This window comes from Castor canadensis, chromosome 1 (assembly GCF_047511655.1).
Source record: "Castor canadensis chromosome 1, mCasCan1.hap1v2, whole genome shotgun sequence".
Classification (NCBI taxonomy): domain Eukaryota; kingdom Metazoa; phylum Chordata; class Mammalia; order Rodentia; family Castoridae; genus Castor; species Castor canadensis.
In genome coordinates this window covers 132,287,631-132,308,428 of record NC_133386.1, presented here as the reverse complement: position 1 = coordinate 132,308,428, position 20,798 = coordinate 132,287,631, and the positions used below count along the sequence as shown (strand labels likewise).

General features: G+C 37.4%; 1 protein-coding gene across 3 annotated transcripts in view; it reads left to right on the top strand.

The window, feature by feature from the left end:
- The window catches only part of Uvrag (UV radiation resistance associated), a 322,555-nt gene that overhangs the window by 143,757 nt on the left and 158,000 nt on the right, over positions 1 to 20,798 (top strand). The gene's annotated exons all lie outside the window — the stretch shown is intronic.

Here is a 20,798-nt window from a genome sequence, read left to right as displayed (position 1 = left end):
TCTTAAATATGATATTAGCAATGCCCTTTATTGGTTTAAGAAGTTCCCTTTTATTCTAGTCTCTGAGAGTTTTTATCATGAATTAATGCTGAATTTTCTCATGATTTTTCTGCATCTATTGAAGCAATCATATTTTTTTTCTTTATTCATTTAATAAAGCAAGCTACACTGCTTTAGTTTCAAATATATTAATATTATATTTCTAGGGCTGGTAGAATGCTAGAGCGCCTACCTAGCAAACGTGAGGCCCTGAGTTGAAACCCCAGTGTCACCAAAAAAAAAAAGAGGGCTAGTATTACTTTTCTAGAATAAACCTGAATTGATTATAATATATAATTTTTATTTGTTTGTGGTAATGGGTCTTGAACTCAGGGCTTACCCCTTGAGCTACTCCACCAGCCCTTTTTTGTGAAGGGTTTTTTTTTTTTAGATAGGGTCTCACAAACTATTTGTCCAGGCTGGCTTCAAACCACAATCCTCCTGATCTCTGCCTCCTGAGTAGCTAGGATTACAGGCGGGACCCACCAGTGCCCGGCTATCATATATAATCTTTCTGTATCATGTTGGATTAGATCTGGTAATAAGGCTTTTTGCATCTATAGTTATTAGGGATATTGGGAAGTAGAACTTTAAATTATTTTACTAGATTTTGATACTAAGGTTATAGTAGCTGGGCAAAATTAGTTGGGCTTTCTTCCTTTTTCCTACTCTCATCTTGTGTTATAGCAGCAGTCCCCTGGGTCTGCTAAATGTTTTCTAGTTTTCTGCTAATACCTCATTTTTTAAATTTATTTTGAGAATATTTTACTCTTCATTACTTAAGCATATTTGTGAGTGGCTTTAAAGTTTTTAATCTGATAATTACAACATCTGAGTTGTCTTGGGGTTGGCCTGGGCTAATTGGCTTCTCCCTGAAGAGCAAGTCATATTCTCCTGACACACTGAGTAATAGTGAATAGTATTCTGACCTGGTGAATGTAGCTTGATAGATAGACCCTCTAGCCTGTGTTGCTTTGCTCTGAGGAGTGCTTTTGTTTCAGCAGGTAATTGATGTGGTCAGGCTCTAACTGTCATGCCTCCAGTGGGCACTGGCTCAGATTCTCCTTTCATTCTTTTACTCTTAGGCTTAGGCAGCTTTCTGTTCACATCCTGCATGCGTGGGTGGTAAGCCCCTCTCAAAGTTCAGAACAAGAGGTCTATTGAGTTGAAACTCAATTTGGGGTGCCCATTCTCACTTTCTTCATTCTGCCTCCTTGATTGTATTGCCTTTTCCTCTGGTTCCTCCAGCTGGGCAGACAACTGACTTTCTGTTGGAGTTTGCAGCCACTTTCAGGGCAAATCACAGGATAGGGAAATTTTACTTTATGTGTTATGTGCTTACTTCAAAATATGCTTGCCACTGAGCATTCTGCAGAATGCGGGCCAGGAGTGGTGGCTTATACATGTAATCCCAGCATTTAGGAGGCTGAGGCAGGAGGACTGTGAGTTTGAGGGCAGCCTGGGCTACATAGTGAGAACTTGTTTCAAAACAAACAAAACCCAACATTCTGAAGAACTGTCAAGTAGTAGCCTTTTGTATTTATCCAGAGTCTGTAACTTATTTATTGAAAGATGAATTTGTTAGGTGCTTATTGTCTTCTAGGAGCAGAACTCCTATATATTTTATTATTATGTTTTCTTGTTTTATCTCCGTAGCTAAACCCAGTTTCTAGGCTAGCTAATGTTACTACTGAGTTTGTGAAATTAATGGATTGGATGAAATATTTTCTTAAGGAAATAATTTCCCATTCTAAGTTGTAGACTGGATGTAGACGTGAGAAAAACAACCTATAACTGTCATTTAAAAGCAGTTTGTTAACTTTTATGACAACTTCCATGGTTCATATTATCAATTATTTCCAGTTTGGGAGAGGAAGGGAAGGATGGTATAAAATATGTCCTAAACCACCAATTCTCAAACCTTTGGACTTAAGATCCTTTATACTGTTAAAAATCGTGATAATCTCAAAACTTTATGTATACTTTTGATATTTATTATATTAGAAGCTAAGTCAGAAATATTAAAAATATTACGTTCATTTTAAACTGCCAATAATAAATCTATCATATTAATAGAATACATTTTTATGAAAAATGGGTGCTTTTACTAAAAAATTGAGTTGCATTATTTAAATTTTTGTGAATGTTGCTTCTGTTAAGCTACTTTCTAGCTTAGTAAGACATCAGTATTTTCACATCTACTTCTGTAATTAATCTATTGTGATATCACAAATTCTACAGACTCTGGTATACTCCACTATACACTTGTGAGCAAATGAGAGTAAAACAGGGATATTCAACATTATTATGAATGTATCTGGAATCCTTATGATTCCCTGGACCATGTTGTAAGAGTTTTTGCCTAAGGCTTTTTAGCTCCAATGTGATCTGCGAAAAAATATCTGTTTCCATTAATATGTTGTTTATAAATTAATCTGTCGTCCTAAAATGGTTGTTTAGCATTAACCATGATTTTTTGGTAAAGATCCATAAAGAGGACTGTATATGTTGCAAATAGATGAATGGCTGTGATTTTCTGATAGAATGTTGTATAAAAACACTAAAATCCAATTAAAAGTGACATGCTGGAGATAAATATGTGACATTAGCTCTACTTGAAGCAAATAGGTGACTAGAACGCAGAGTCCCATCAGAAGATACTTGCAGAACATTAAAATCTCGAGCAAGTTGTCTTTGAAGCGTTTTTGAAAAGGAAACAGAACCAGATCCCACATGAGCAGGGTTTGTTTACTCATCAGAAATGAAGGCCAACGATCCTGGCTTTGAATGACTTGATATATTTCTGTAAGTGGGCCAGTTTCCGCACATGGACCATAACACAAACACACTGTACTCACGCCTTCCTGTATTAGCTTAGTATTTGGATTAACTTGTAACCATAGTTCTTGAATCGAGGAAAATTCTCAATTTGAGTGAACCCTGGAAGAGTGCAGTTTAACCCCCCCCTAGCCAGGAAGGCCCTGTATTTGCTGAAGAATTGCTTTTCTTTTTCTTTATTTTTTTTCTCTAGTACAGGTAGAATTCCACTTGTATGTTTTGTGGAAGAATTCAAGTTAAAGAAATTGAACACCTAGCTTTTTGTGAAAAAAAAAAAAAAAAGATTACTTTCTAAGACTTTACCTGTTTTTTCCCTCAATGATGTAAGAAGACCCTAGGCTTTCTGACCACACAATTGCATTGCTAAAGAAAACCCAATGGGTCTTGGTTCCTTTTTCTCTCATGATAAGCAACCTTATTTACTTCTCTCCACCTCTCAGTTTTTAAAATTGTAAAATGCACATAACATAAAACTCCCGATTGCAGTCACTTTTAAATATATAATTCAATGCCGCTAAGTTCATTCATAACGTTGTACAGCCATCACCATCATCTTCCGTTCATCTCCACAGCACTGTGTACCTTTGAAAGCAAAGCTCCGTGCTCATTGAACACTAGCTCCCCGCTACCCTCTCCTCCTGAACCCGCCACAACCATTCTTTCTCTCTCTCATTTTGATTACTCTAAGTGCTTCATGTAAGGAGAGTCATACTCACTATGTCCTCCCTGACTGGCTCACTTCGCTTAGCATAGTGTGCTAGCTTACCCATGTTATTGCATATTGCAGAATTTCTTTCCATTTTTTAAGGCTAAATAATGTTCTATTGTATGTGTAATATCACATTTTCCTTTTCCATTCATCTATCAATGGATACTTGGGTTGCTTTCCTAGTTTAGAACCTCATTGACTTTTGCTCTTTGGTTTTACAGCGGATTGGCAGGGCACAATGGCTTTTGTTTCTAGTAGACTAGTAAGAGAAAGCAGAAACCATTTTAGATTCACGTAGAACCATGTAGGAGGTCCTTCATAAGTGTTCGCATTGTTCAGAAAAATTGTTTAGGAACATTTTTGTTAAGGCATATTTCATAGACTTGTCAAGCCTACTATAATGATGGTTGGAAATGAGGTTTCTGCTTGTTTTCTTGGCTTGTATGTCTTTAATGGATTATCGTGCCATCTGTTTAGAATCAGTATTTCAAGGATGAAGAAGAAAGTATTTTGGTTGAGAAATGATTGCTGTAAAGTACTCTCAACACAAGTGCCAAAACTCATTTTCCCTGCCCATTGCTTCAACAAGGCCATACCACGATGCATCTCACTGAGCTCCCAGGCTTCCTTATTCTCTATAAATCAAATCAGGTACTGACTTTTTCCTTTTAAAGTTTTCCACCAGCTCATTCTAGGTCTTTGTAATTATTTAATCAGTAGATTTTTTTCTAGTAATTTTAATTAGCTTCTTTATAACTTTGGAAGGATAAGAGAGTTCTTCAGATACAGCCAAATTACTGCTTGGTCAAGATTTTATGTCATGAAAAGTATAGTATTGACACTGTTTGATAAAGAGAAGGGTGCAAACATTTCCAGTGCAGTAATTCTGTGTTTGTTCATATGTGCAGACACATATATATGTTCATCATGAGGGTAGGATTTCAGATTTGTATCTGGATACAAACTCAGACTATTTGGATAAAAAGATGTGTAAATGATGTTTAAACTATGATTTGATATGTTCAAATAGGTAATTTTCTATGGAAATATAAGTTAGCAGATTTACTAAACAAACTTTCTTATATATGGCTGGTAGGATATATCAGAGATTTTGTTGAATTGAATCAATGTTGAATAAACTTAGCTTTTTTGGTGCTGAGGATTAAATCCAGGGCCTTCTGCATGCTAAGCACACGTACTGTTCCACTAAGCTGCACCCCTGCCCCCAAACTGACACTTTGTTGTACAGTTATATGGCTTTTAAAAAAACAAACTTTCCTTTTTTAAGGCAGTTTTAGGTTTATAGAAGATGTAGTTTCTATACCCTGCCCCAACTCTCTATTTCTTCTATTACTAAGACCTTGTATTGGTGAGGTACATTTGTTACATTATTAACTGTAATTTATAGTTTACAGTAGCGTTGACTCTTTATGTTGTACAGTTCTGTAAATTTAGACAAATGAATTGTGTCATGCAGTCATCATTACTGTACCATAGAGAATAGTTTCACTTCCCTGAAACTCCCGTGTGCTCCACCTCCTCATTCCCACCTACCCCATCCCCGGCAATCAACAATCTGATCTTTTTACTCTCTCTGTAGTTTCATCTTTTTCAGAATGTTGTGTAGTAGGAATCATACAATATATATATATGTACCTTTTTCAGACTAGTTTCTTTTGCTTAGCAATGTGTTTTTAAGGCTTCTTTTTGTCTTTTCATAGATTATTAGCTCATCTTTTTTACCACTGAAATTGTGTATGTACCACAGTTTATTTTTTATATTATGTGTTATTTTGCCTATTACAAGTATCTTTGCCATATCTCTTTTCTGTTAGTTTATATAAATTCTACAAAAAGGTTTTGTTGTGATATTTCCATATCTGAATATACGTATATTTATCAAATGCATCCCCTCTACTACTCTTTCTTATCCCCCCACCTTTTTAACCAATTTTAATGGTTTTCATTATTCTTTTTTCATACATGCATATGATATACTTCGATCATATTCACACTCCTTCACCCTTTCCTCTTGCCCTCCTCCTTCTCACTGGTTCCCACCCTCCAATAGTCCCCCTGTTTTACACCTTGTCATTTTTTTTAAGGTCTAGATTCTGCCTATGAGAGAGAACATATAATATTTGCCTTCCTCAGTCTGGCTTATTTCACTTAACATGATTTCCATTTCTATCCATTTTCCTGCAAGCAACATAATTTCATTCTTCTGAAATAATACTGGCTAAATAATATTCCATTATGTACCTATACTACATTTTCTTTATCTCAGCTGATGGACACCTAGGTTGATGCCATAGTTTGGTTATTGTGAATACTGCTGCTGTAAACATGGATGTGCAGGTGTCTCTATTGTATGCTGACTTCTATTCCTTCAGATATGTGCCCAAGAGTGTTATAGCAGGATCATACTTTGAGTTTTTGAGGATCCTTCATTCTGTTTCCATAGTGGCTGTACTAATTTATATCCCAATCCACAGTGTATAATGGTTCCTTTCCCCTCACATCCTGCAACATTTGATGTTGTTTGTTTTCTTGATAATAGCCATTCTGATTGGGATGAGGTATAATTTCAGTAATTTGCATTTCCTTTATTGTAATGATGTTGAACATTTCTTCACCTACGTACTGCCCATTTTTTCTTCTTCTTTTGAGAACTGTCCAGTTATTTTGCCCATCTATTAATTGGGTTGTTTATTCTTTCTTGGCAGTACTGGGATTTGAACTCAGGGGCTGTAAAGTCCACTTAACCTATAGTGCCATTTAATTCTGAAGTTTCCTTGTTGATATTTTGCCTAGATGCCCTGTCTGTTGGTAAGAGTGGGGTATTAAAGTCATCCACTATCATTGAGTTGCAGTCTATCTGTGTTATTATACCCACTAGTGTTTACTTCATGAAATTGGGCATGTCAACATTTGGTGTGTGTTACAATTGTTCTCTTCTATTGCTGGGTTGTTTTTTTGTCAATATGAAGTGACTTTCTTTATCTCTTCTGACTAATTTTGAAGTCTGCTTTGTCAGATAAGATTATAGCCTATGCTACGAGAATGCTTTTGGACTTCATTTGCCTGGAGAATCTTTTTCAATCCTTTCACTCTAACATTGTAGGGTTTTTTTTGCCAATGAGCTAAGTTTCTGTATACAACAAATACTTGGAACTTGTTTTTTAATCCATTCTGCAAGTCTGTGTCTTTTTATTCAAGAATTGAGACCAGAGGAGCGGGAAAGCTTGTGAGAGTGGCGGAGGGAGGAAAACTCCACAGGAGAGGAGGGAAGACCCACTTCCCACGTGAGCTGTAAACAAACATGGCAGCTGGCAGCAGCAGCAGCACCGCCCAGTAATCACGAGCGGGAAATCTTGTAAAAGTGGCGGTGGGAGGAAAACTCCACAGGAGAGGGGGGAAAACCCACTTCCCATGTGAACTGTAAACAAACACACAGGCCTGAGAAAGCGGATGCAGTGTCACCTCCCCCAGTGTGCTTGGAAAGAGGAAAGCTTGTAGCAGAGGCTCGGGCACAGGAGAACTCTGAGTAAACAAAGCCTGCAGGGCCAGGTGAGTGCTAAGCTCACCCCTGAGATCTGCATAAATAAAGTCTCCAGCAACAGCAGGCTGACAGCAGTGGGCAGGCAAGCCACAGCCGCAGATAACCATTCACAGAACTGTCTCCAGACTTTTTTTTTTTCTCTCTCTCCCTACCTTTGATGAGAAAACAACTGAACTACACCTGCATGCTGAAAAACTTACTGAAACTGTATTGCATTTGAACTTGAGACACTTTGTGGGGTTTTTTTGTTCGTATTTTTTGGTTGTTTGTTTTGTTCTACTTTATGCATCCCCTTTGATGAGACACCTACAGAACAATATCTGAGGCACCATCTCCAGGATTGGAGACTGAGACAGATACCAAAATTATTAAGACTGAAACTTCATTGCATTAAACTTGGAGGGTTTTTTTTTTTATTGTTTTTATTTTTTATTTTCTATTTTTCATTTTGTTTTATTTTATTTATATATATATTACTTTCATTTACTTATTTTTTATTTTTATTCTTATCTTTATTCTTCTTATTTTTTATTTTCAATCCTCTCTCTGTCTCTCTAAGGCCTGTTCAGCTTAGTGTCAATTAGTACACTAATGTTCCCTGTTTATACCTTTGTAACTTTCTTCTTTGATTCCTTGTTTTGTGTTTTTCTACCTGTCTGTTTGTTTTCCCCTTTTCTTTAACTTCTTGCTTTCCATCTCCTCTCACCCTTCCATTCTAAATATTACCATTGTTATTATTACAAGCTAGAAAATACTTAATTGCACACAGTACAGGGACAGTAACAACACCAAGGACAATGACGGGAAGACAGAAAAAACAGGGAAAGCAGTTTCCCCATGGCAAAAAATTAGTACAGGAACCAGAGGGAAATGAAGAAAACAGATACTCAGATCCAGACTCTAACAAAAATGAAGATAAACTATGCCAAAGGACCCAATGAAGCCCACAAGAATGATTTAAAAGAAGACATACTACAGGTACTCAATGAGAATTTTATAGAGCTGATACTGGATAGGGTCAACCAAAATGTACAGGAGACACTCAAGAAATTCTAAGACAACAAAAATAGAGAATTTGAAACAGCAAAAGAAGAAATAAAGGAAACCATAGAAGCACTGTATAAACACCAAAGTGAAACAGAGAACACGATAAATAAACAGATAAATGAACTCAAGACAAAAACAGACAACATTAAAGAGGAAACCAGCCAGGATATGGAAAACCTCAGAAAAAAGAACAAAACAGAACTGCAAAACAAAACGGAAGGCCAATCCAGCAGAATAGAACAAACAGAAGACGGAATCTCACAACTTGAAGATGAAATGGTAATTACAGGAAAAACCGAAGAACTATTAATTAAACAACTCAAGACCTGTGAAAACAAAATGCAAGAACTCACTGACTCCATCAAAAGACCAAACTTGAGAATCATGGGCATCAAAGAAGAAGAAGAGGTGCAAGCCAAGGGAATGCGTAATATATTCAACAAAATAACGGAAAATTTCCCAAATCTAGAGAAAGATATTCCCATACAGATGCAAGAGGCCTCCAGGACACCAAACAGACCAGATCAAAATAGAACTATCCCGTGACATACCATCATTAAAACAACAAGTTCAGAAACTAGGGAAAGAATATTGAAGGCTGTAAGAGAGAAAAAACAAGTAACATACAAAGGTAAGCCCATCAAAATCACAGCAGACTTCTCAACAGAAACATTAAAAGCAAGAAGAGCGTGGGGTGAGATCTTCCGGGCACTGAATGAAAATAACTTCAACCTAGGATACTCTACCCAGCAAAACACAACCTACCGGAACCTATGGGACACAGCTAAGGCAGTCCTGAGAGGAAAGTTTATAGCCATGAGTGCCTATATTAAAAAGACTGAAAGATCCCAGATCAATGACCTAATGATACATCTCAAACTCCTAGAAAAGCAAGAACAAGCAAATCCCAAAACAAATAGAAGGAGAGAAATAATAAAAATAAGAGCTGAAATCAATGAAATAGAAACCAAAAAAACCATACAAAGAATTAATGAAACAAAAAGTTGGTTCTGTGAAAAAATAAACAAGATCGATAGACCCCTGGCAAACCTGACTAAAATGAGGAGAGAAAAAAACCCAAATTAGTAGAATCAGGAATGCAAAAGGGGAGATAACAACAAACACCACAGAAGTCCAGGAAATCATCAGAGACTACTTTGAGAACCTATATTCAAATAAATTAGAAAATCTTAAAGAAATGGACAGATTTCTAGATACATATGATGATCCAAAACTGAACCAAGAGGAAATTAATCACCTGAATAGATCTGTAACACAAAATGAAATTGAAGCAGCAATCAAGAGTCTCCCCAAAAAGAAAAGTCCGGGACTTGATGGATTCTCTGCTGAATTCTATCAGACCTTTAAAGAAGAACTGATACCAACCTTCCTTAAACTGTTCCATGAAATAGAAAGGGAAGGAAAACTGCCTAATACCTTTTATGAAGCCAGTATTACACTTATCCCAAAACCAGGCAAAGACAACTCCAAAAAGGAGAACTATAGGCCAATCTCCTTAATGAACATTGATGCAAAAATCCTCAACAAAATAATGGCAAACCGAATTCAACAACACATCAAAAAGATTATTCACCACGACCAAGTGGACTTCATCCCAGGAATGCAGGGGTGGTTCAACATACGAAAATCAATAAATGTAATAAACCACATTAACAGAAGCAAAGACAACAACCACTTGATCATCTCAATAGATGCAGAAAAGGCCTTTGATAAGATCCAACACCATTTCATGATAAAAGCTCTAAGAAAAGTAGGAATAGAAGGAAAGTACCTCAACATCATAAAAGCTATAAATGACAGACCTACAGCCAGCATTATACTTAATGGAGAAAAACTGAAACCATGTCCTCTAAAATCAGGAACTAGACAAGGATGCCCACTATCTCCACTCCTATTCAACATAGTACTGGAATTCCTAGCCAGAGAAATTAGGCAAGAACAAGGAATAAAAGGAATACAAATAGGTAAAGAAACTGTCAAATATCCCTATTTGCAGACGACATGATCCTATACCTTAAAGACCCAAAACACTCTACTCAGAAGCTTCTAGACATCATCAATAGCTATAGCAAGGTAGCAGGATATAAAATCAACATAGAAAAATCATTAGCATTTCTATACACTAACAACGAGCAAATTGAAAAAGAATATATGAAAACAATTCTATTTACAATAGCCTCAAAAAAAATCAAATACCTAGGTGTAAACCTAACAAAAGATGTGAAAGACCTCTACAAGGAAAACTATACACTTCTGAAGAAAGAGATTGAGGAAGACTATAGAAAGTGGAGAGATCTCCCATGCTCATGGATTGGTAGAATCAACATAGTAAAAATGTCTATACTCCCTAAAGTAACCTACATGTTTAATGCAATTCCCATCAAAATTCCAATGACATTCATTAAAGAGATTGAAAAATCTGCTAAATTTATATGGAAACACAAGAGGCCACAAATAGCCGAGGCAACACTCAGTCAAAAGAACAATGCAGGAGGTATCACAATACCTGACTTCAAACTATATTACAAAGCAATGACAATAAAAACAGCATGGTACTGGCACAAAAACAGACATGAAGACCAGTGGAACAGAATAGAGGACCCAGATATGAAGCCACACAACTATAACCAACTTGTCTTTGACAAAGGCACTAAGAATATACGATGGAGAAATAGCAGTCTCTTCAACAAAAACTGCTGGGAAAACTGGTTAGCAGTCTGCAAAAAACTGAATCTAGATCCATGTATATCACCCTATACCAAGATTAACTCAAAATGGATCAAGGATCTTAATATCAGACCCCAAACTCTTAAGTTGATACAAGAAAGAGTAGGAAATACTCTGGAGTTAGTAGGTATAGGTAAGAACTTTCTCAATGAAACCCCAGCAGCACAGCAACTAAGAGATAGCATAGATAAATGGGACCTCATAAAACTAAAAAGCTTCTGTTCATCAAAAGAAATGGTCTCTAAACTGAAGAGAACACCCACAGAGTGGGAGAAAATATTTGCCAATTATACATCAGACAAAGGACTGATAACCAGAATATACAGGGAACTCAAAAAACTAAATTCTCCCAAAACTAATGAACCAATAAAGAAATGGGCATGTGAACTCAACAGAACTTTCTCAAAAGAAGAAATTCAAATGGCCAGAAAACACATGAAAAAATGCTCACCATCTCTAGCAATAAAGGAAATGCAAATTAAAACCACACTAAGATTCCACCTCACCCCTGTTAGAATAGCCATCATCAGCAACACCACCAACAACAGGTGTTGGCGAGGATGCGGGGAAAAAGGAACCCTCTTACACTGTTGGTGGGAATGTAGACTAGTACAACCACTCTGGAAAAAAATTTGGAGGCTACTTAAAAAGCTGGACATCGATCTACCATTTGATCCAGCAATACCACTCTTGGGGATATACCCAAAAGACTGTTACTCCAGAGGCACCTGCACATCCATGTTTATTGCGGCACTATTCACAATAGCCAAGTTATGGAAACAGCCAAGATGCCCCACCACTGACGAATGGATTAAGAAAATGTGGTATCTATACACAATGGAATTTTATGCAGCCATGAAGAAGAACGAAATGTTATCATTCGCTGGTAAATGGATGGAATTGGAGAACATCATTCTGAGTGAGGTTAGCCTGGCTCAAAAAACCAAAAATCGTATGTTCTCCCTCATATGTGGACATTAGATCAAGGGCAAACACAACAAGGGGATTGGACTATGAGCACATGATAAAAGCGAGAGCACACAAGGGAGGGGTGAGGATAGGTAAGACACCTAAAAAACTAGCTAGCATTTGTTGCCCTTAACGCAGAGAAACTAAAGCAGATACCTTAAAGCAACTGAGGCCAATAGGAAAAGGGGACCAGGTACTAGAGAAAAGGTTAGATCAAAAAGAATTAACCTAGAAGGTAACACCCACGCACAGGAAATCAATGTGAGTCAGTGCCCTGTATAGCTATCTTTATCTCAACCAGCAAAACCCCTTGTTCCTTCCTATTATTGCTTATACTCTCTCTACAACAAAATTAGAGATAAGGGCAAAATAGTTTCTGCTGGGTATTGAGGGGGGGAGCGGGAGGGGGTGGAGTGGGTGGTAAGGGAGGGGGTGGGGGCAGGGGGGAGAAATGAACCAAGCCTTGTATGCACATATGAATAATAAAAGAAAAATGAAAAAAAAAAAAAAAAAGAAATGGTCTCTAAACTGAAGAGAACACCCACAGAGTGGGAGAAAATATTTGCCAACTATACATCAGACAAAGGACTGATAACCAGAATATATAGGGAACTTAAAAAAGTAAATTCTCCCAAAACTAATGAACCAATAAAGAAATGGGCAAGTGAACTAAACAGAACTTTCTCAAAAGAAGAAATTCAAATTGCCAAAAACACATGAAAAAATGCTCACCATCTCTAGCAATAAAGGAAATGCAAATTAAAACCACGCTAAGATTCCACCTCACCCCTGTTAGAATAGCTATCATTAGCAACACCACGAACAACAGGTGTTGGCGAGGATGCGGGAAAAAGGAACCCTCATACACTGTTGGTGGGAATGTAAACTAGTACAACCACTCTGGAAAAAAATTTGGAGGCTACTTAAAAAGCTAGACATCGATCTACCATTTGATCCAGCAATACCACTCTTGGGGATATACCCAAAAGACTGTGACACAGGTTACTCCAGAGACACCTGCACACCCATGTTTATTGCGGCCCTATTCACAATAGCCAAGTTATGGAAACAGCCAAGATGCCCCACCACTCTCGAATGGATTAAGAAAATGTGGTATCTATACACAATGGAATTTTATGCAGCCATGAAGAAGAAGAATGAAATGTTATCATTTGCTGGTAAATGGATGGAAATGGAGAACATCATGCTGAGTGAGGTTAGCCTGGCCCAAAAGACCAAAAATCGTATGTTCTCCCTCATATGTGGACATTACATCAAGGGCAAACACAACAAGGGGATTGGCCTTTGAGCACATGATAAAAGCGAGAGCACACAAGGGAGGGGTGAGGATAGGTAAGACACCGAATAAATTAGCTAACATTTGTTGCCCTTAATGCAGAAAAACTAAAGCAGATACTTTAAAAGCAGCTGAGGCCAATAGGAAAAGGGGACCAGGAACTACAGAAAAAGTTAGATTAAAAAGAATTAACCTAGAAGGTAACACACGCACACGAAATTAATGTGAGTCAACTCCCTGTTTAGCTATCCTAATCTCAACTTGCAGAAACCCTTGTTCCTTCCTATTATTGCTTATACTCTCATTTCAACAAAATTAGAGATAAGGGCAAAATAGTTTCTGCTGGGTATTGAGGGGGTGGGGAGGAGAAGGAGGGGGTGGAGTTAGTGGTATTGAGGGGGTGGAGAAGGGAGGGGGTGGGGGCAGGGGGGAGAAATGACCCAAGCCTTGTATGCACATATGAATAATAAAACAATTAAAAAAAAGAATTGAGACCATTAACATTCAGAGTTATTGTTGAAAGATGTGTAGTAATTCCTGCCATTTTATTGGTTTTGTAGTGTTTAATTATTCCTTATTTGCTTATTTACTCATCTTGGGAGATTTTCTTTTCCATATTTTTATGGTTGCATATTATCTTTTTCTTCTATGTGTTGGATTCCTTTAAGAATTTTCTATAGTGCTGGTTTATGGTTGTAAATTGCTTTAATTTTTGTTTATCATGGAAGGTTTTTACTTTTCCTTCAATTATGAAGGAGCTGGGAATAATCTAACATAGGTTGTCAGTTATTTTCTATCTTTCTTTTTTTTTTTGTAGTACTGGGGTTTGAACTCAGGGCCTCCTGATTGCTAGGCAGACATTCTGCCACTTGAGCCACTGCCCCCAGCCAGTTCTTCCTTCCTTCCTCTCTCCCTTCTTCCTTCCTATTGGGGTTTGAACTCAGGGCCAATACCTTGCATTTTCTGGAGTTCAGTTAGGTGTTTATTCTTGTCCTCTTTAATTTCATTGATGATTCTTATAAACCATTTTTTAAAATTCTTTGTCTGAGATTTCATCCCCTTCACTGCCATTAGTGTTTGTTACTGTGGAGTTGTGGAGGAATCATGTTGTCTTGGTTTTCATATTTCTCATGTTTCTGTGTTTGGATTTGCACATCTGAGTGGAAGCAATTGGTTGGAAGTTTAATCTTGCAGTTGAAATGTTCTCAGTGTTCAAGCAGGACAGTGTAGTGGCTGGATTGAGGTACTACTTTTCACCAGTGTATTGGGAGTATGGCTCAGTACCAAGCATTTGCCTATATACTCAGGACACCAGGACTATCTCCCAGCACTGCTCAGATCGAGGTAAACTAGCTGGACTCTCTTTTAGAAGGTTTGGTTTTCTGTTTCTAGGCTACTTTCACTATAGAAGCTCCCCTTCTTGTGTACTGGGAGCCACTGCTAACTGCAGCAAACTTTATAGCCTGTTGACTTGGGCAGGTTCCCACTTGCTCTTTCAAGCTCCCTCCAGTTTGTGCCCCAGGGCAGCAAGAGTCCAACCCTCCAGTTGACTCTGGAAAGCATCAGAGAATGGGCAGAGCAAACAGCAAGCAGTGAGTTCTGCACTGACTGGGGGATAACTGAGAGACCTAGCTGCTTACGGAACCCATCTCAATATTGCATCTTCACTCACTGAGGAGTTTGTGGCAGTCTCATGATTCAGGGTCTGTACTTGGGGCCCTCAGTCATGCCTGGAAGCACACCCAGGCTGGGATGCAATTCCTGAAGGTGGGCCTCAGTGCTTTCATACTCTACTCTCAGCAGTTTACCTCCCTGTTGTGGGGAGGAGGCTGGAAATAATGTGCTTTGGAGGAGCTGCACTCAAGGCCCCTCTGGCCCACCTGGCAGCAAATACACTGTGGGCCTCAGTGCTTTTAGAGCCTCAGCATTTTACCTCCCTGTTGTGGGAGGAGGCTGTGGAAATCATGTGATTCAAGGGTCTGGGCTCAAGGTCCTCTGACCTACCTGGCAGCAAACACACCTTGGGATGAAGTTCCCTGGGGCAGGTCTCAGTGCTTTCAGGCCTTGCCTGTTAGTTCACCTCCCTGTGGGGTAGAGAGAGCTGTGGATATCATGTGACTTGGATTATCTGTGCTCAAGGCTCTGATTATCTTTCCTCAGCCAGGAAGAAAACAGTGGAGGCTGAATATTACACCTGCTGCAGGCTCCATGCTTTGTTTCTGCTGAGGCTCTCAGGTGATGGTATTTGAGGACTTCTTTCTCCACAGAATACATTACACTCTCTCCCTGTCCTCAGCTATCTCTCGTGCATCTCCCACCTCTTGTAGCTGTGTGTCCCAGGACCTCATGAACTATGATTGTTCCTTGTTTTCAGGCCCCCAGAGAAACTCAGTCTCAAACAATAGGTCCTCTCTCAATATTGCATCTTGCTATTGCTCTCAGAGATGAGGAGTGCAGTTGAATGTCTGTCTTCAACAACGCTAGTCTTCTACACCAGAGCAATCACTCTCATCAGATCCCTGCTCTGGGTTTAAGGCTTGCAGGAGGTGAGGGCTTATCTTGCAGGTATAATTGCTGGTCTGTTGCCTGTGCTGTCTAGTTTACCTTATGAATGCGTCTTCGGGAGCCAGCAACAGACTTGGAACTGTTTGCTGGAGTTCTCTATTTCATCAGTTTCTCTGTGCTTTTCTGCTGTCCTGCTACCCCTTGTGATTTCAATGCTCTTCCTCTCTCTGTTCAACATATAGTCTCTTCTATGTTTATCTCACTCTTCTAATTCATGGAATCAAAGCAATAGATGCTTCTAATCTGTCATTTTCTTCCCCGTTCTCGTATTTGTTGATGTATTATTGATTTACCTCTTGGTTGCTTTCAAGTTTTTGCAATTATGAACAAAGTTGATATAGACATTTGCATAAAGGGTTTTTTGTTTGTTTGTTTTTATGTGGTACTGGGGTTTGAGCTAAGGGCCTTATGCTTGCTAGGTAAGCATTCTACCACTTGAGCCACATCCAGCCCTTTTTGTTTTAGCTGCTTTTTCAGGTAAGATCTTGCTTTTGCCCAGAGCCAGCCTCAGAACCTGATTGTCCTACCTTGGCCGCCTGTGTAGCCAGGATTATAGGCATGTACTGCCACACTCAGCTTTTTTTTTTTTTTTTTTTGAGAGATGGTTTCATAGTGTTTTTCCCTGAACTGGCCTCAAACGTCAGTCATCCTATCTCAGCCACCACATCTAACTGTTTATAGGTTTTTGTGTGGACAAAGGTTTTCAACTCATCCAGTTTAATAGCTAAGATTGTGTTTGCTTGATCATATAGTAAGCTTATGTTTAGCTTTATAAGAAACTGCCAGACTATCTTTCAAAGGCTGTACCATTTTTGTTTCTTAATTTCCAATTTCCTAATGACATATGGTGTTGATCATCTTTTCATACATTTATTTCCTACATATATCTTTGATGAGGTAACTATTCAGATCTTTGTACCAGTTTGTAGTTGAGTTTTTTTCTTATTGTTAAGTTGTTAGTTCTTTGTATATTTTAAGTACCAGTCTTTTGTGTGTGTGTGATACTGGGATTTGAACTCAGGGCCTCATACTTGCTAAGCAGGCTCACTTGAGCCACTCCAGCAGCCCCAGATATCAGTCTTATCGGATATTTGTTTTGCAAAGGTTTTTTTCTCAGTCTGTAGCTATCTTTTCATTCTCTTAACAGTGTTTTCACAAGTTTTTAATTTTAATGAAGTTTAAGTGATCAATTTCTTCTTTCATGGATCTTTATTTTAGGGTCTACAAAGGTCTCTAGATTTTCCCCTACATTATCTTCATTTTATTTTTTCATTTCACATTTAGGTCTATGATTGATTTTGAGTTAATTCTTATAAAAAGGATAAGGTCTGTATCTAGATTCATTTAGTTGGTTTTGTTTTCTTTTCACATAGTTGTTCACTGATTTCAACATAATTTGATAAAAAGACTATCCTCTCTCCATTGAATTGTTATTGTTCCTTTGTCAAAGGTCATTCAACTGTATTGGTGTGGGTCTATATCTCAGCTCTGTCTTCTGTTTCTTTGATATATTTGTCTGTTAGTTTACCCATGTTGCACTCTCTTGATTCCTGTAGCTTTTTGACATTGGTACTGTCAGTTCTCTGACTTTTCTTTCTTCTTTAATATTGTGTTGGGTTGGAGTAGGAAACATAAAACTTGAAAGTGTTTGATGTACTCACTGCAGAGGAGCTAATACTGTAACTTTAAAACGACAGAGGTCAATATGGGAAGGTGACCAGGAGTTAGTGAAGAAGTCAGGTAGAGATGAATCAATTCAGGTTGTAACACACTTGTGCATGGAAGCAATGCTAGGAATCTCTCTGTATAACTATTCTTATCTCAACTAGCAAAAATGCTATGTCTTCTTATTATTGCTTATGTCTTTTCTTCAATAAAATTGGAAAAAAGGGCAGAACAGGTTCTGCCTGGAAGTGGAGTGGGGGGGCGGAAAGGGAGGGGATGAGGGACGGGGGGGAGAAATGACCCAAACAATTGTATACACATATGAATAAATGAATAAAGAAAAATAAATATTGTGTTGGTTATTCAGGATTTTTGCCTGCAATCAGAATGTTTGTTAGTAGGAACTGATTCTAATAAGCAGAATCATTTGTTCTAACTAAAATAACTTGCTGGAATTTTTATGAAAGTAGCATGGAATCCATCAATTAAATTGAAAAAAATTATTATCTTTATAATATTAAGTCTTCCTATCCATGGTCATGGTCTATACCTCCATTTATTTGGGTCTTTTATTATTTCTTTCATTATAATTTTGTAATTTTCTTTTACATCTTGTATGTATTCTGTTGGGTGTATACCACAGTATTTCATTTTTATGCCAATATAAAGTATTTTTTTCAAAATTGTTGTCACATAGGAAAGCAACTTTTTTATGTGTATTGATCTTGTTTCCTACAACCTTGCTATGTAATTCATTATTAGTTTCAGGAGGTTTTTTTTTTTAATTGTTGGAATTTTCTATATAGACCATCATATTATCTGTAAATATAGACAGTTTTATTTCTTCTTTTCCAACCTGTATGCCTTTCATTTATTGTCTTGCTGCCTTAGCTAGGACTTCAAGTCCAATTATGTTGAATAATGGTAAAAGGGAACATGCTTGTTCTATTCTTGAATTTAGGAGAAAATACCTAGTTTCTTACCACTAATTATTATTTTAGGTTATTTGGTAGATATTTATCAGTCAAGGAAGTTTCCCTTTATTCCTAATTTTTGAAAGTTTTTTTAAAATTGTGAGAAGGTATTAAATTTTGTTACTTGTGTTTTCTACATCTTGATATGATTATATCAAGGCTGTTGTGATTAATTATATTAATTCTTTTTGAGTGTTGAACCAGCCTTATATACCTGAAGTAAATTCTATGTGGCTTCGGTGTATAATTCTCATATTGTTGGATTTGATTTCCTAATGTTTTGTGATGTCTTCTGGTTTTGATGTTAGGGTTCTGCTTTTAATTTCTGGAAGAGATTTTAAAGAACTAAGATTACTTCTCATTTAAATAATTGGTATAATTTACCAGTGAAACCAAATAGTCCTGGTGCTTTCTGTTTTGGAAAGTTATTAATTATTGATTTAATTTATATAATGGTTTTAGTCCTATTCATATTATCTTGCTCTTCTAGTGTGATTTTTGGCCAGTTGGCTTGCAAAGAATTGGTTCGTTTCATCTAAGTTATCATATTTGTGGGTATATAGCTATTCTTTTAATATCTGTGAGATCAGTCATGGTAGCCTTTCTTTCATTCTTCATAGTAGTAATTTTTGTCATTTCTCTTTTTTTCTTGATTAACCTGGCTAGAGTTTTTTCAACCTTACCTTTTCATTAATGGTTTCATTAATTTTTGTCTATAGGATTCATTCTGTTTGGGGTTCACTAGTTTCTTGATTCTATAGATTTATTTCTTTTGTCTAATTGGGCAAGTTTTTAGCCAGTATTTCTTCAAATGCTTTTTTAAGTCCTTCTGCTTTTCTCTTTTCCTTCTGGTACTGTGATGACACAGATAGATTTTTTTCCTGTATAATTTCTCTCTGTTTAACTTGAGCAATTTCTGTTCTATCTTCTGGCTAAGAGACTCTTATCTCTGTCTCTCCCATTTTGCCTTTGTGCTCATTCACTGAGATTTTTTGTTCTAGTTATTTTCAGTTCTAAAATTTCCCTTTGTTCTTTTTTGGGGAGGTAGGGAGACTGTGGTTTGAACTCAGGGCTTTATACTTAGAAAGCAGGTGCGCTGCCATTTGGTCAATTTGGTTCTTTATATCTTTATTTACTGAGACTTTCTATTCTAATTTTTCATTTGTTTCAATGATCTTAATTGCTCTTGAAGCATTTTTATGATGGCTGTTTTTAGATCTTTGTCAGATATTGTAACATATCTATCAACTCAGTGTTGGCATCTGTAGATTGTCATTTTCATTTACTTTGACATTTTCTTGATTCTTGATTTGAGTGGTTTTTCAAGGAAATTTGGATATATAAGGCATTATGTTTTGAACCTCTGCATCTTATTTAAATATTTTATTTTAGTTTCCCCTACCAGAGAGGGGAAGGAAGAGGTGCCATCTCATTACTGCCAGGTGAGTGTAGAAGCCCAAATTCTCCATACAGCTTCTATTGGCTCCTAAGTGGGAGGGGAAAGAAAAGTCATTAATGCTGGTCAAGAGTGTGAGTTCCCCTCCCCACAAGGCCTCCCCTGTTACCTTCTTGGCTAGAAGGAGTAGGACTGCCTCACTGGTCCTTTCCATCTAATCTCCACTTGTGTCACAGGAAGTAAGATGAACTCATTCACACTGGGTACTAGTAAAACTACCCCCTCAGAGAAAAATAGGATTATCTCTTTATTGCCAGGTAGTCGGTAAAAGTCCAGGTTTCCTTGTGGTGTCTGTGCATACTACGTAGGGTTTGGTTGTGACAAAAGCCTGGCAGGAATGAAAGCCTTACTTGACCTCTGAAATGGGCTGCGGGTCAGAGCTTGGCAAGAATGGAAGTCTACTTTTTGTTCCTCTGGATTTGCCTGTTCTGGACATTTCATGTAAGTGGTGATCATAGCATAATGTTTGGAAGCTTTATCTGAGTTGTAGCATGTGTCAGTATTTAATCTCTCTCTCTCTCTCTCTTTGTTTGATGTGCTAGGAATTGAATTCAGGGTCTTGACATGCTAGGCAAGCACTCTACCATTAATCTCATCTCAAAGCCATTAATTTCTTATTGCAAAATAATACTTGATTGTATGGATTACAATATTTTATTTATTAGTTGATGGACATGTGGGTTATTTATACTTTCAAATTATTATGAATAATACTGCAATGAAAGTTTGTGTTTAGGTTTTTGTGTGGACGTTTTTAGTTCTTTTGGGTCTATATTTGGGAGTGAAATTGCTAGGTACTATGATATTGTTCTGTTTAGTCTTTTGAGAATTCTATTTCTGTTTTATTTTTATCTTACATATTATGATACTAGGGAAGGGACCTAGTATATTTTGAGGTGTCCTTTGGGTTCCTAGAACTGTCTCCAGAC